Here is a 17,083-nt window from a genome sequence, read left to right as displayed (position 1 = left end):
GGATAAACAAGCAGAGCACAAAATATTTTTAGGACAGTGAAACTTTTCTGTAGGACAGGATAATGGTGGACATATGTACTGTACATCTGTTAAAACCCACAGAATGTACAAGACCAAGAGTGAACTCTAATGTAAACTATGGACTTTGGGTGATAATGATGGTCAATATAAGTTCATCAATTATAACAAATGTACCACTCTGGCTGAAAGTGTTGATAATAGGAGAGGTTGTGAGTGTGTGGGCAGGGAATTCATGAGAACTCGCTGTACTTTCCACTTAATTTTGCTGTCAATCGAAAGATGCTCTAAAATAAATCCTATTAAAAATTGTTGAGATAAATAAAATCTTATTAGTTGCTTTGCTGGCATGTTTTGTGATATAGGTTAGAGCCTCTGATCAGCAAGCACCACCAGAAGATCCCAGAAGCCTTGCCCAACAATGGAAGAGGACCAGGAGCTAGAGAGAAAAATACTTGGATTGAAGACCAATCCAAGTGGTGGCTGAAGGCAAGAGGAAGACAGCCCTGGAAAAGGCTCAGGCAGCTGGAACACTGTGACATTTGTATGCATGAGGGGGACCATACCCTAGGAAATCCTCTTGATTACATGATCATGAAGAATTTGGAAGTAGAATTTTGGGGTTACACTACATCCTTCAGAGAGCAAAATTAATTTACACATTCAGGCTTGAGGTGCTCTCCTAGCTGTTGAGCCATTTCAGAGGCCTGAGTGAGATCAGAAATGTCTGCCAAAATGTGCTAGACAAATTTGAGGCCAGCATAAAGGAATATAAGGATCAAAAAGCAAGCAAAAATCCACATTCTAGTCCCTTATGCACTCTGCAGGGAGGACTATCCTCTACGATATTCTCTTCATGATCTTGCAAAATCCAGAAGTGGAAGTTTGTGATTACAATATGGTTTGTCCTTCAGGAAGATGTACTTCTAGCTATTAACCCATTACAGCTGTTGGAATCCCTGCAAGAACCTTTGTATTGATCTAATAAATTCCCTCATTTATTTAAAATTTAAAAAAAAGAAAATCTTATTAAATGAAGAACTATACAATGCTCATGGACTGGAAAACTTAATATAGTAAAATATTAATTATCTTTAACTTAGTCTACAGATCCACTGCAATCCTTCTTTTTTTAATTTTCTTTTTAATGTTCATTTATTTTTGAGAGACAAAGACAGACAGAGCATGAGCAGGAAAGAGGCAGAGAGAGAAGGAGACACAGAATCCAAAGCAGGCTCCAGGATGTGAGCTGTTAGCGCAGAGCTGGGATGTGTGGTGTGAACTCACAGGCCATGAGATCATGACTTGAGCCGAAGTCAGACACAACCGATTCAGCCACCCAGGTGCCCCCAGTGTAATCCTAATCAAAATCTCAAGTTACAAGATTACAAGCTGCTTACAAATTATATACAGAAATTCAAAAAGCCAAGAATATCCAAGTATATATTTTTTAGGGATGGTTCCTGTTGGTTTGCTATTTTCCTTTGAGTGGGCCATATGTTACTATTTCTTTGTATGCCTTGTGATATTTTTGTTGAAAACTGGACATTTGAATCTAACACTGTGGTAACTGTAGAAATCATATTCTTCCCCTTTCCAAGTTTTGCTGTTGTTTTATTTTTGCTTTTTTGTGTTTGTGTTTTTATTGTTGTAGGCTGCTTCTGTGCCAAGGATCAGCCTGAACTGTAAACTTAAGATCTTCTCAAACCTTTTATGAATGTGCATCTTTCCCTGAGCATGTGAAATCTCTTCTTGATTTTCCTAATATATGTAGATGCTTTTGAATGTCATAATGTTTAGGGTCTGCCTCCTAAAAAAATGGAAAAAGTAAAAAATGAAAGCAGGGGAAGGATGCTTGAAATCCCCTGGAAGTCACTATATCCAGAGAAGGAGGGGCTTATAACAGTGAGGAGAGGTGCAACAGCGGCCACCTGACTCTTGGCACATCTGTCATCGGAAACGGCAATCATGATCAGAGTACAGATCCCCAACATTTGGAGGACAGTGTCTTTTTTGGCAGCCCTGGGCCCCGCGGCCTATGTGCAGGTTGCTCCAGAAACACATGCACAGCTGCCTGCCTCATAGCTAGGAATGAACAATGGGTAGCCAGTACTGGGCTGAGAGCCAAAATGAACCCAACTAACCCTGATTTACCATCTAAGACTTACCCTGGAGGTTGCAAGCCTTCAACACACTCTAGAGTTTCAAAATACAGGCATAGCTCAGAGATATTGCAGGTTCAGTTCCAGACCATTGCAATAAGGCAAATATTACCAAAAAAGTAAGTTAAATGAATTCTTCAGCTTCCCAATCCATAAAAGTATATGTTTATGCTATACTGAAATCTATTAAGTGTGCATTAGCATTATTTCTAAACAAAATGTACATACCCTATTTTTAAAACACTTCATTGCTAAAAAACGCTAACCAACATCTGAGCTTTTAGTGAGTAGTAATCTCAGATCACAGATACCCATAATAAATATAATAATAAAGAAAAAGCTTGAAATATTGTAAGAACTACCAAAATGTGACAGAGACATGAAGTGAGAGAATATTGTTGGAGAATTTATGCCAATAGATTTGCTTGACTCAGGTTGCCACAAACCTTCATTTTGTTAAAAACACAGAACTTGCAAAGCACAATAAAACAAAGCATAATAAAACATGATATGCCTGCAGTTATATCAGACATAGTCTACCAGTACAACTGTTATCTAGACAAGACAGATTCCTGATGTTTAGCTACTCTGCTATCATCCCAGAATGTTCCCTTCAGGAATATCTTGAAGAAGAACAAAGCTTGAGGATCTATACTACCAGACATTAAGACCTATGAAAAACTACGGTAATTAAGATAGTGTGCTTTGACCTAAGAATAAACAAATACACCAATGGAAGAGAATAGAAAACAGTTTCACACTTATGTGGCCTCATGATTTAACTGTAGATATAATTATAAAAGTAATGTAATAAAGGTATAGAATATGTCACAGGAAAACACATGATCTTGGAGTAGGCAAAGAATTTTTAAACAATACAAAGGAGGCAGTAACCATAAAGAAGATTGGTGAATTGGACTACATTAAAATAAAACACCTCTGTTCATCAAAAGAGATATTTAAAAATCAAGCACAGAGCAGAAAAAAGTTATTTGCCATATATATGCAAAGGTGTTTTTTTTTTACTTACCAAGAAATGAACATTTAAACCACATGAAATATTATTAAATAACTGCCAGAATGGTATATTTAAAAGACTGATAATGCCAGGATTTAATGAGGCTGAGAAATAACCACAATTTTCATACTGCTGTTGGGAAGTATAACTCTAGAAAACTATTCAGCAGTATCTACAAAACTGAACATACACATACTCTCATGACCCAATAATTTCACTTCTTTGTATTTACTCAACAGATGTGCGTATGTATTTGTGCACCAAAAGACCAGTGGATGATGGTCATAGCAGCACTGTTTACATAACCAGGTAACCTAAATGTCCATCAGCATCAGTAAAGATAAATAAATTGTTGTGTATTCATGCAATGAAATACTATACAACAATGAGAATGAACAAGTTACAACCCTATGTGACAATATGAATGAATTTCACACATATAATATAAATTATTCACGGAAGAGTTCCTAGGGTAATATTCCATTCATATCATGGTCAAAAACAGGAAGAATGAATTAATGATGATAGCAGTCAAAATAATTAATGTTTCTGGGCATGGGAGGGTACATGAGGAGGGGTTTAAGAATGGTGATAATGTTTTATTCTCATCTGGATGGTGATGAAATGGATGTATTCACTTTGTGAAAATTCACTTGCATGTCAGAAAAATATTTAGGCTGCTTTTGTACTTTTGAAGTATATGCTATTTTGCTTCCTACAGTTAGATCTTACATAAAAACATACCTATGCACAGTTAATCTGTAAAGATAGAAAATGGTTTTAAATGCTGTACCAATGACAGCTATAAAAATAAAACACCAATTAAATTAACCATATCTTCAATATGAACAAATGTACAACACTATAAAAGATGTCTTTAAATCATAATTTTCATGTCTGTGTATTATAAACTGTCCTTCTTTAGGATTAATTGCCTGGTTCCTTGTTATTTCATATTGAACCGAATCATTAAAATATATGTCAGCTACTATAGACCTGAAGAAATATGACCAACCTCCCTAGATATATATAGAAAAGCAATATAAAGTGCCAAGGGGCACCTGAGTGGCTCAGTCAGTTAAGCATCTGACTCCTGATTTCATCTCAGGTCACGATCTCATGGTTTGTGGGATGGAGACCATGTTGGGCTCCATGCTGACAGTGCGGAGACTGCTTGGGATTCTCTCTCTCCCTCTCTAAAAATAAATGAACTTAAGGGGAAAAAAGTGCCAAAGACTCCTTGCTTTCCTTTTTGAGCACATGAGCTTTAGGCATGTAAAAAAAGTAATACCTGGCCTAGATTAGTGTCTATGTTAGTTTATTTACCAACTAATCTTGTTTAGCTTTGAATTAAACACTATTGTTTTGAATTCATCAGTAAATATCAAACACAGGAGACTCCCCAAAATACATACTTTAAAATATTTCAAGAATGGGAAGTACTGTTTTTCACTTGTGAGTTATTTTTAGTAAATAAGTGAGTATTATGAGATCTGTGAACTTATCTCCATTACTATTTCACTTTAGCCAAGTCATTTATTCCTTGGTCAGTTTCATCATCTATAAAACAGAGAAATTAGAAAAGGTTCATATATAGCCTCAGCATTCTAAGTATAAAGCAAATGATGATGAAAGTAAAGCTCCTACTCCAATTGAATTATCTTTGCTAATATTAACTCTTGCATAGAATATACAGAAAGACTTTGTTCATTAATTGTCCTCAAATATGCATCATTTCATAACCTTGAACTCACAATTACTAATTTATGATGCCAACTTAGTGATACTAATTTTGGAAGTGTCTCTATTTTAATATTTAGGATTATTAATTAATGTTAAAATTATCAAGTGGTTGTTTTACAGCTAGTACATATAATTGTGCTATAACTCTTTAGGATTCTAACTCTATCTTAGAACCACTTTTTCCATTGTGTTTTCAGAGAGAGACAACACAAATAATATTCCCAGAGGAATGCTAGGTTTCTCACATATCCCTGATAACATTGGTAAGAAATTTACAGTATATTTGGTAAGAAACAGAATGGCAGGAGGAATAAAAAAATCAGTGGTGCCATCAGAAAATAGCACTCTTCTAGGAAATGTTGTGTTATTTTCAAACATGTCACCAATCTGTACAAGTTACTGTCGGGAAATGGTCTATCTCTATAATAAGTGGCAACATTAAAAGAACCTGTTACTATTCAAATTTGGAGATTACCAAGGTAAGAGAATTCAAGGTGGGAGTTATATGAAGGACAACTTGTTTCAAAAGTAAACAAAATGTCTCAGAAGAGGTTCTGATCCATTGTAAACACACAGAATGATAGGTCATTACTCAGTTTTCTCTCTAGTTAGAATGTCGATATTAATGTTGGTGCACTCAGCTTCCCAAGGGTAGAGAGAGCAACATTAGATAATTAAGCAAAAGCAATATGCTAAAGAAACTGAAATAATATGAATACCCATACTTTTCAGCCCAAAATATTTATGGTATTCATATTAGGATGGCTTAAAAAATTCTGAGAGAGTAAAATATTTAGGGTTGAAAATATCTTTGTGGCAAATACCCAGGTAAGGAAAGTGCCTCACCCAAGTTCACACAGCCAGATAGTGAAAAAAAAAATAAAAATAAAAACAAAAAAACAAAAAACGGGAGAAGAACCTGTTACCAATAATAGGCAATGCTCAGTAGTTTTGACCTCCAAGTGGTCAGTAGGCAATAAACAAAATGACAAAAGAGAAGACACATCTATTACTGAAGATATTTTCTTTGTATTATTGCATATAGGCAGGCAAGGTCACATAATATACCCTATCTAAAAGAGTAACACATAAAAAGGCATATATATATATAAAGCTATAAAAGGGTATGTGTCTGTTTATTCATATATACACACGTACATATATGTGCATATATACCTTACATATTATATTTATCTTATTTATAATACTTAAATACCTTTATATATTCCTTATATATACACCGACTTATATATATCTATATAGAGAGATATATAGACACATCTATATATAAAGATACATATATGTGTGTGTGCATACACATAAGGGTATATGTAAACTATATCTCATAAAAAACACAGTAGGGTCTATTGCCAAGAGAGGAAAAAGAGGTAAGCTTTTGACAACTCTTTTCAGAGATCTAAGGATCTTACCTTACAGAAGATTGACATTGTTATAGGACTATTCAGTTAGTACTGGAAAATGTTCCCAGATGAATCCAGGTAGTTCTTACTTCTCTAGGTCAAAGATATCATTGAGACACCTTACATGGCTTTCCTACAATATTTAAAAGACATAAAAATAGGTAACCTCCAAATTATATAAATTATGCATAGCAAAGAGTAAGGCAATGAAGAATACCAGCTCTAACTAAATTATTAAATCCACATCACAAAAAGAGACTATAAAAGTGTTCTACAACAGAAAGATGTGTAAGAAATCATGCTAATGATTTAAAAAATAATTAAGATATCACCAAGATGTTAAAGCATATTAAGGAGAATGGAGAGGAATGAAAAGCACACCAAAGTAGGCTTGGAAAGAAAGTCTGCTGGTCCAGACTTCTGTGTCTTAAGCCCAGCGCCTATTAAAACTCTTCCCTATTCTTTTTGAATATTCTCTTTTAAACCTGCTGAGCAGAATTCATTTTCTCGCTCTTAACCTAGTGCTCTTTATGCTTTATCTTGCTGCTCTTTTCCTTTTGTCCATTAAAGATTAATATTAATCAGAGCTAAATTGTTCTGCTATTTAAAACTTTAAAAATGAAAATAATTCAGTGGAAAATAGGTAAGTAGTTAAAGATTTTTTTTGAATTGTCAGGGTAATTGTCTCAATAATTCCCTCCATAAAAATACATGGGCTTCACCTTAATAAAACTATATCTCATTATTATCCATAAAAATACATAGGCTTCTTCTTAGTAAAACTATGTATTATTATTAAATCACTTATTATAAGCCACAATATAGAGGTCCAACCTAAACTTTAAAGCTTTTTTGGTAAATGGCACAACCATAATACATACTAGCTTAAGCAAAATAAGGTAAAAGTCAGGGTCTCAAGTCAGGGTCTATCAAGCTATAGGCATAGCTAGATCCAGAGGATACAAAAGATAATCAGGACACTCTCTTTTTCCATTTTAGGGCTCTGCTACCACAGTATTCTCAGAGAAGCTGTATCCGTATTGTGGCAAATATGAACAACAGAAGCTTCTCACTTATATTCTTTCAGCTTAGCAACCCTAGTGGAGAGAAAGTACCTCTTTCCAGAATTTGCAGCAAAAATGTACCAGGACTGATACTCTCTCATCATGACCTGGTTTCGATCATACACTCATCCTTTTTTTCATTTTTATTTTTTTATGTTTGTTTATTTTTGAACTGTGAGATCATGACGTGGATGCTTAGTCAACTGAGTCACTCAGGCACCCCTGATCATTCAGCCATCTTTGTCATAGCATATCAGTTTTCTCCTCTGTTCAGTTTGAGCTTTCATGCTGTCTCAAGTCAGAAGGTGGACTCAAGCCCACCCAGACTATAGAGACTGATTGGGAGGGAGGTTTAATTTCCTCCTGTAAAAAAATCAGGTTCTCTTACCCAAAGAGAGAAGAGATGCTGGTCACAGAGGCAAGAAAGAGAAAGGTCCTTTCCCAGGATATATACTCTAGAGAAAACATAAATACCTCATGAAAGCATATGAAACCTTGGAACATTCCCAAAGATAATATTTTAAGATGTATACTTTGCACTATGGATGATCATTATTGTGACTTTTAACACCTTACTAGTAAGGATGTCATCATTTGAAAGACAATGAACTTGATATGCCAATTGGTAAATAATAAAATGTTACTGACTTTTCAGCCAAGGAACTAGAGAATCAGAAAAATTTCAAATATTACTTCATAGGATGATACAACTTTTTAAAATATTTATTTCTTCATTTATTTGAAGAGAGAGAGAACGTGAGCACAAGCAGGGAGGGGCAGAGAGAATCCCAAGCCGGCTATACGGTGTCAACACAGAGCCTGACATAGGGCTCAATTCCATGAATCGTGAGATCATGACCTTAGCCAAAATCAAGAGTTAGACACTCAACAAGTGAGGCACGCAGGCACCCCTATAACTTTTTAATTAAAAAAAAATTCATAGTTGATCATTTATGCAGTCAGCCATTTTTAAAAAAATAAACTATCTTATATGGTTTCAGTGTTGCACTTTAGTGACATCTATACTTGTTTTTATGACTGTTTACAGAGATCTTGGACTTCTTGTAAAATCTGCTACCACAGTAATCTCAGCAAATAATTAGCTCCTCAGGGAAAAACCCAACTCTTCATAACTTCCAATTGAAACAGAAAATAGCCTTTAGCTCTTCTTCCTAAATTATGATACATTTAGTACTTATACATTGCTGCTTACTACATTTGTAAGGAAAACTAAATTTTTTTTCTGAGAAATGCTTCCAGGCATTCTATCTCCGTCTTCAAAGTATTTAAAGATGAAAATCAATTTAATTTTAAATAATCTATTAACAGGTTTAAGAAAATTAAAATACCACAGAGTTTATAGCCTTGAAAATTATTTTAAAAATGAAAAGCCAACTCTGTTCTTACCCTTCCATTTCACAATCCCTTGTGGCTACAAATAAACAACAAATTATCTGCAATGAACATTATTTATGTTTACTTGAAGAAAATGACTATTTTCAAGCTAAGAGCATTACATGTATCTCTAAATAGTTCAAAACTAATAAAATGAAGCACAAGTACTGAATTCTAATGTAAATATGTTCATCATTTATTTATATTGTGTTTTATCCTGAAAGGATTTTAAAGTAATTTAAAATATGCAAAAATAGAACAAAATAAACAAAGGTAAAGAAAAAGGAAAATAGGTGTATGAAAGCAAGTTGAAGCCAAGAAAAAACTTTGTACTCAATACACATATACCATGACACTTGCAAACTGTGGATATTAATCTAGGTATTTTGGCTTCAAACCCATTGAAGAAAACAACTCTAGGTTATCATGATACAAAATAAAATACTGGTCAGCAAGTTGTACACGAGAAGTACATGTATGAAAACATTAAAACCTGGCAAACTGAGTACATATTTGTATATGTATAACACATATACAAATATAATACATACTCAGTATAATACATACATACATACATTAACTTAAAACATGCATAAATAAACTTTAAAAAAGTAAATGCTTTTCTATAGATCAACAACAGCAATTAACAAGTGGAATTTGAAATTAAAAATACAATACCATTTACATTAGCACTCACAAAATGAAAAACTCAGGTTTAAATTGAACAAAATAGGTACAAGATCTACATGATGAAGAACATCATATGATGTTTTAAAACATCATATGAAACTTTGAAAAGAGAAATCAAAGAAAAACTAAAGAAATGGAGAAATAGTCTATGTTCATGGAAAGAAAGACAACATGTCAAGGTGTCAGTACTTCTGACACAATGGATCTATAGATTCATTGTGCCTCAAGCAAAATCTCAGTAAGTTATTTTGTGGATCTTGCCAAATTCATTCTAAAGTTTACATGGAGAGGCAAAATACACAGGATACCCAACACAGTGTTGAAAAAGAATAACAGGCATGCCCGGGTGGCTCAGTTGGTTAAGTGTCCGACTTCTGCTCAGGTCACAATCTCATAGTCTGTGGGTTCGAGCCCTGCTTTGGGCTCTGTGCTGACAGCTCAGAGCCTGGAGCCTACTTCAGATTCTGTCTCTCTCTCTCTCTATGCTTCTCCCCCACTTGCTCTCTGTCTCTGTCCCTCAAAATAAAATAAAGACATAAAAAAATTTTTAAAAAGAGAATAACAATGTTGAAGGATTGATACCATCCTACTTCAAGATTTACTGTAAAACAATAGTAATTGATATACTATAGTATTAATGAAAGAATAAAAAAGTAGATCGATGGACCAGAATAGAGAGCTCAGAAACAAACCCACATAAATATAGTCAACTGATCTTGACAAGAAAGCAAAAGTGGGGCACCTGGGTGGCTCAGTCCGTTGAGTATCCAACTCTTGATCTCAGCTCATATTATGATCTCAATGGCTCATGAGATTGAGCCCTGTGTGGGGCTCTGCACTGACAGTGCTAGCCTGCTTGGAATTATCTCTCTTCCTTTCTCTCTGTCTCTCCCCTGCTCATGCACATGTGTGCCCTCTCTCTCTCTCTCTGTCTCTCTCACTGTCACACACACACACACACAAAACAAAATAACACAAGGGAGAAAGGATAATCTTTTCAACAAATGTTGCATTAACTGGGCATCACATGTAAAAAAAGAAAGAATATATCTAGAACTTATATTCTTCCCAAAAACTAACAGAAAATGGATTACTGACCTAAATGTGAAATGCAAAACAACAAAACTAGCAGATAACATAGAAAACCTAGATGATCATGGGTATGGCAATGACTTTTTTTTTAATATAAAACCAAAATCACGATCCAGGAAAGAAAGAATGGATAAACTGGACTTCATTAAAATTAACAATTTCTGCTCTGTAAAGGAGAATAGTCAATAGAATGAGAAGACAAGTCATAGACGGGGAGAAAATATTTGAACAAAAAAAATATATATAAAGGACTGGTATCTGAAATATACCAAAAACTCTTAAAACTCAACAACAAAAAAACCAAAGAGTCCAATTTAAAAATGGGCCAAAGACTGGGACACCTCACCAAAAAATATGAAAATTAGTATCTGAAAAGATGTTCCACATCATATGTCATCAGGAAATTACAAATTAAAACAACCATAAGATAACACTACATGTCTATTAGACTGACGAAAATTTGGAACACTGACAATACTGCTGGTAAGGATGTGAAGCAACAGAAACTGTCACTTGCTGCTGGTGAGACTGCAAAATGATACAGCCAGTTTGGAAGACAGTCTGGTGGTTTTTTTTTTAATAAAACTAACTATACCCTTATCACATAATCTAACAATCGTGCTCTTCGGTATTTACTCAGAGTTGAAAACTTAAGTCTGTATAAAAACATGCACCAGATATTTATAGAAGCTTTATTTATAATGCCAAAACTTGGAATCAATCAAGATGTCCTTCAGTAAGTGAATGGTAAATAAACTGTGATACATCCTAACAAAGGAATATTATTCAGTACTAACAAGAAATGATCTAATCAAATCATGAAAAGACATGGAGGAAACATAAATGCATACTACTAAATGAAAGAAGAAAACTTTATATGATTCCAACTATACGACATTCTGGAAAAGGTAAAACTAAGGGAATAGTAGAAAGATCAATAGTTGTCAGGGGATGGGGCAGAAGAGGGATGAAGAGACCAACCACAGAGCATTTTTAGGGCAGTGAAAATACTCTGTAAGATACTGTAATGATGCATACATGTCATTATACATTTGTTAAAACCTGTAAAATATACAATATCAAGAGTGCATTTGTAAGCAAATGTAAGCTATGGACTTTAGGTAATTATGAAATGTTAATGCAGGTTCATCAGTTGCAACAAATGTATCACTCTGATTGGGGATATTGATAAGGAGGGGAAAGCTATACACGTGTGGTAACAGAGGATATATGGGAAATATTTGTACCTCCCTCTAAATTTTCCTGTGAACCTTAAAGTGCTCTAAAAAGAGAAAAAAAAGCTAACCCTAGAAACAACACTTAGAGTATAATCTCATCAATACCACTTATTGATTCAGGTAGACAAATATGTTAAAGTATCTAAGCTTCCTCATCTTATAAAAAGGGTAGTAATAGAACTTAGTGAATGGAATTGTCTCCAGAACTAAATAAGAAATGAAAAGTGTTCAACACAGTGGCACTATGATTATATCCACCACCATTATCATTTCCACATTCATCATCACCCTTATCATCCTAATTATTATCTACAGAATCTTTATCCCCCCCCCCCCAAAAAAAACCTAGTGGAACTTAAACAGCCTCTCCAATATGGTAGTCCTCAAGCATCAATTTCAAGGGCATCATTCCAACGTGGAGTACAAATATGCATTTTATGTCTATCATTGAGAAATGTTCACATGGAGGCCATTCAAAAACATTAAGGCAGTTCCAACAAAAACAGAACAAAATGAGAACTAAATCAATTGGTTTTTTTTAATGCTTTATTTATTTCTGAGAGAGAGAGAGAGAGAGAGACAGCATAAGCAGGGGAGGGTCCGAGAGAAAGGGTGATACAGAATTGGAAGCAGGCTCCAGGCTCTGAGCTGACTGTCGAGCCGGGGCTCGAACCAGCGAACCCTGAGATCCTAACCTGAGCCAAAGTCGGAGGCTTAACCGACTGAGACACCCAGGTGCCCCTCAATTGTCTTTATATACCTTTCCAAGTCACCAATGCAAAGTTCTTAATACTTGTATTTGTTATAAGTTCACTATTTTAATAGTGTTTAGTCAACTCAAGTTAGAATGATTTTATATTTGTTCTACTATAGACTTCCTTTTCAACATGAGCTAACACTACAGTTTAAGTAGGCTGAAATGGTTTGTTCTAAATAGTATTTTTACATGGAAGGACTAGGTACAGTAAAAATCAGAGGTTTAAAACACCAGACATAACAGAAAGGGTAGGGCAGGCCCAAATCCAAAGAAACAAAGTCCTAGAGGCATCCAAACCCTATTGATTGATGGATGGAGGATACAAGAAGGCCATAGGCACAGAAAGCAACAGAAGTATAAAATTATTGCTAAGAGGATTAAAGAATCACAAGCACAATTTAAAGATAAAAGTAAAGGTAATTAAAGACAGTAATAGGACGATTCCAACATATCATTCAAGTGGGTAACTTTTTAGAAAGCTAACAGAACTTGTTCTTCAACTTCCTTCTTCATAACCCACTTGACCACTTTCAGATTCAAGATTAATTGGACCCCTATCTTATATTATGCACAAAAATCAACTCAAAAAGGATTATGGCTTAAATTTAAGACTTAAGCCATAAAATTCCTAGAAGAAAATATAGAAGGCAAACTCCCTTACATTGGTCTTGGTGATAATTTTTAAAAGTTGACAGCAAAAGCAAGAGCAACATAAACAAAAATAAGCTAGTAGGACTACATCAAACTAAAAGCTTCTGCACAGCAAAGGAAACCATCAACAAAATGAAAATGCAGCCTATGAAATGGGAGAAAAAATTTGCAAATCATACATCTGATAAGGGGTTAATATCCAAAATATATAAATAATCCACATAATTTAATAGTAAAACAAAACAAAACAAATCTGGTTTAAAAAAAATAGAGGACTTGAACAGACATTTTTTTCAAAAGAAGACATAAAAATAACCAAGAGGTACATGAAAAGGTGTTCAACATATCAACAGAGAAATGCAAATCAAAACTATGTACATCTGTTAGAATGGCAGTCATCAAAAAGAAGAAATAACAAATATTGGTAAGGAAGTGGAGAAGGGGGAATTCTTGTATAAGGTTGGGAATGTAAACTGGTGCAGCCACTATGGAAAACAGTATGGAGAGTCTCCTTCAAGAAATAAAAATAAAAATAAAAATAGAACTACCATATAATCCAACAATCCCATGTTTTTTCTGGGTATACTTCTAAAGGAAATGAAAACAACATCTCAAAGAGATATGTGCATTCCCATGTTCATTGCAGCCTTATTCATAATGGCCATGATATAGAAATAAGATGTCTGTCAGTGTATGAATGGATAAAGAAGATGTGGTATATATGTGAAGTGTATTATTATTCAGCCATGAGAAAGAAGGAAATCTCGCCATTTGCAACATGGATGGGCTTTGAGGTTATTATGCTAAGTGAAATAAGCCAGAGAAAAACAAGTACTTCACTATATCACTTCTATATGGAATTTTAATAAAAAGTCAACTAAAGAATTCATTAATAATTATTCATCTTTCTACAAATTTCTAAAAATATGTTTACAACAGCCACAATCAGCAACAACCAAAAGAACAAGATCTTGAAATCAGGCACAGGATAGAATCCAGGGTATCTAGTGTGAGCAGAGTATATAATGAGGTAGTTTCTAAGCAGTGAGTACTTGGAAAAGTATTATTGGAGAAGAATTATTGGCAGTGCTAAGTCAAAAGTTTGGTAGGATTCTGGTGATCCATGGACCTTCTATTCCCTCTCCCAGATCTCTTTCCAATCAAACTGCTACCCCTCAACTGATCCTAGGGGCCACCACAGCTCGGTGTTGAACGGATTTAGGCTGGACTCCCAATCTACCTGTTGAAAGGGCAAGTTATTTAGCCTTTTTCAGTTCGAGTACTAACTACAGTAAAAAAGGGATTATAACATCTATCCCAACAAGCTATTACAGAAATAAAAGAGACAGTGTTCCAAGGTACTTAGCTATAATCCTAGTAATACCTCAACACTGTCATTTGCAAAATGAGATTGGATTAAAAGTGATAGGTGACAGATGGCAGCTGTATTGGTGGTGAGTATAAATATAATGTACAGAGTGGTTGAATCACTATGTTGTATACCAGAAACTAATGTAATGTCATGTGTCAACTATGTTCAAAACAACAATAGAAGAAGGAGGAGTGGGAGGAGAAGGTCATCTCAGAGGTATCTTTCCCCTACTATGAAATTCCATGGCTGCATAAGTACCCAAATTAGGAATTTTCCAATTAACTCTTCTTTGAGCTTAAGAGTCTAACATTAAGTTCTCTTTCTGTGCCCTCTAGTTTTCATCACTAATCTTTCAAATGATTGTGAAGAACATGTAACATGATACCAAACCTAAGGAAGAAAATTTAGTACTGCAGGATGATCAAAAATGTTTGGAACTAGGTAGACTTTGCATTAAGTTCTGAAGCTGCCATGTTGGTTATATAACCTTGAACAAGTTATTTTAACTGCTTAAGAATTTGTTTTCTATTCTAAAAATGAGACTACTAAGTAATACTTACCTACAGGTGCTAGAATGTGAAAACTTGAACTAATGCATCTAGCAAGCACGCAACACTATACAGTTGTTTTATCTCAATAACTTGACCAAAATACCCTGAAAGAATCCAGAAAATTAAGCTTTAATAAATCTATATATGTTTAAGATATTTTTGATAAAATAATCTGGCAGTGTTTTAAGCAAATCCCCTCCCCCAATCTTGTGTATTTTAAAATAAAAATTACAGCAAAGTGAGATAAAAATGCTTGCTCTAACTTTGCCACTAAATTGTGACAAGATAAAACTACTGAACATGTGAAGCATATCTCAGTTTGAACTATCAAGAATTACAACCACATCTAGAAATGCATTTTAAATTGTTGTAATGGGCATACATTAATGATAAAACAAAAATTGTTATTTGCTTTTGAAAGACCCCCAAACTGGATATTTAAGTATTATTTCAAAATCTATTTTCACAAAGTGCATCAAATGTTCAGAAAGATTATTTGTGAATAACAAAACACCATTTCAAAGTCAGGAAGAAACTAGAGAATGGCTCACTTTTCAGTTCTCATATTATTAGTTTAATAGATTTATTTAAAAGCCTTTCTAATCTCCTACTCTGACTCACTGAAAGCAAATTTTGAAAAGTGAAGAACCTATAGAGCTTTTTGTTTTCTATTAAGTATCATCCACATGTCCAACATCAATAAAATATGACAGCCCTGGACAAAATATGACAGCCTTTATATTGTTCCTACACACTGTCTAGCCTATCAGCAGAACAATCACTAGAGTCAGCAGGAAGCAAGATCAATCAGTGAAAACAGGAATGTGAATTTAACTCAGATACCTAAGAATACCAAGTTACTTTCACATATTCTCAGCACTGATTACTTTTAAAAAGTAAAAAAACTTTTTAAAAAGTAAGTATGTGAGTATTAGTGACTAAAGAATCATGTTTCATCAAGGTAGTGATCATTTCTGTCCCATTAGGTACCTGGTACCTGGAAATACTCAATTAATATCTATTGAATGCCTATTATATATACCCAGACACCTTCTAGATGCTGTGGTTATAGTAGTGAATAAGAAAGAAACACAAAACCACTGCTCTGATGATTTTCAGAGGGAAACAAATGATAAATAAATGGCCAAAATAATTACACAACATGGTAAATGCTACAAAGCTATAAAGCAGGCTACTGAAATGATCAAGTGATTTGGGGAGGGGGTACTGATTTAGCTTCCACAGTCAAGAAAGCTGCAGGAGAGCTTCTCCAACAAGCTGAGACCACATTGACAAGGAGAAGGCTGCCATGGGGATAACTTAAACACAAAGAATTTCAGACAGAAGAAGAAAACAGCAAGGATCAAAGCATTTTGGCAAATAAAAGTTTAAGTTTGGTGTATTAGAAGTACAGAAACAAGGTGACTGTGTCTGGAGAGGACAGATAGGAAATGGGATCACAGAGTAGGTGAGACAAGAGAGAACATTCAAATTCTGTTATAAGAATAATAGAAAGCTACTGGAATGTTTTAAAGGAACTTTCAGGTGAAAGAGGCAGGAGGGAGGCAAAAGTGGGAGTTATCAGGATCTATCATAATAATCTAGGCTAGATACGATGAGTTTCAAATTAGGATTAAAAGTGAAAAATGGAGAGAAGCAGTCAAATTGGAATATATATTTGGAGATAGACCTTAAATGACCAGCTTCTGGACTGGGGATGAGTAAGGTTAAGACAGTGAGGTGCTGTGTTTCTGGCTTGAGTTATTTATGCAGATAGCTCTAAAACTGCAAGAGGAATAAATATGGGTGGGAAGAGCTCTGATTTGATCATTGTTTCTTTTCTGCTATGGATATCAACTAACATTCAGCCTTCATCTAAAGCAAGACTAATATAATGGCCTACTAAATAGC

At 34.5% G+C, this 17,083-nt stretch overlaps 1 pseudogene; it reads left to right on the top strand.

The window, feature by feature from the left end:
- Window positions 1-439: 439 nt before the first annotated feature.
- On the top strand, window positions 440-878 carry LOC144231315 (DNA-directed RNA polymerases I and III subunit RPAC2 pseudogene; annotated as a pseudogene).
- Window positions 879-17,083: the final 16,205 nt, after the last annotated feature.

The sequence above is a fragment of the Crocuta crocuta genome, unplaced genomic scaffold (genome assembly GCF_008692635.1).
Source record: "Crocuta crocuta isolate KB4526 unplaced genomic scaffold, BGI_CrCroc_1.0 scaffold184, whole genome shotgun sequence".
Taxonomy (NCBI): Eukaryota; Metazoa; Chordata; class Mammalia; order Carnivora; family Hyaenidae; genus Crocuta; species Crocuta crocuta.
The sequence above is the reverse complement of the archived record's forward strand: the minus strand, read 5'-3'. Positions and strand labels throughout refer to the sequence as shown.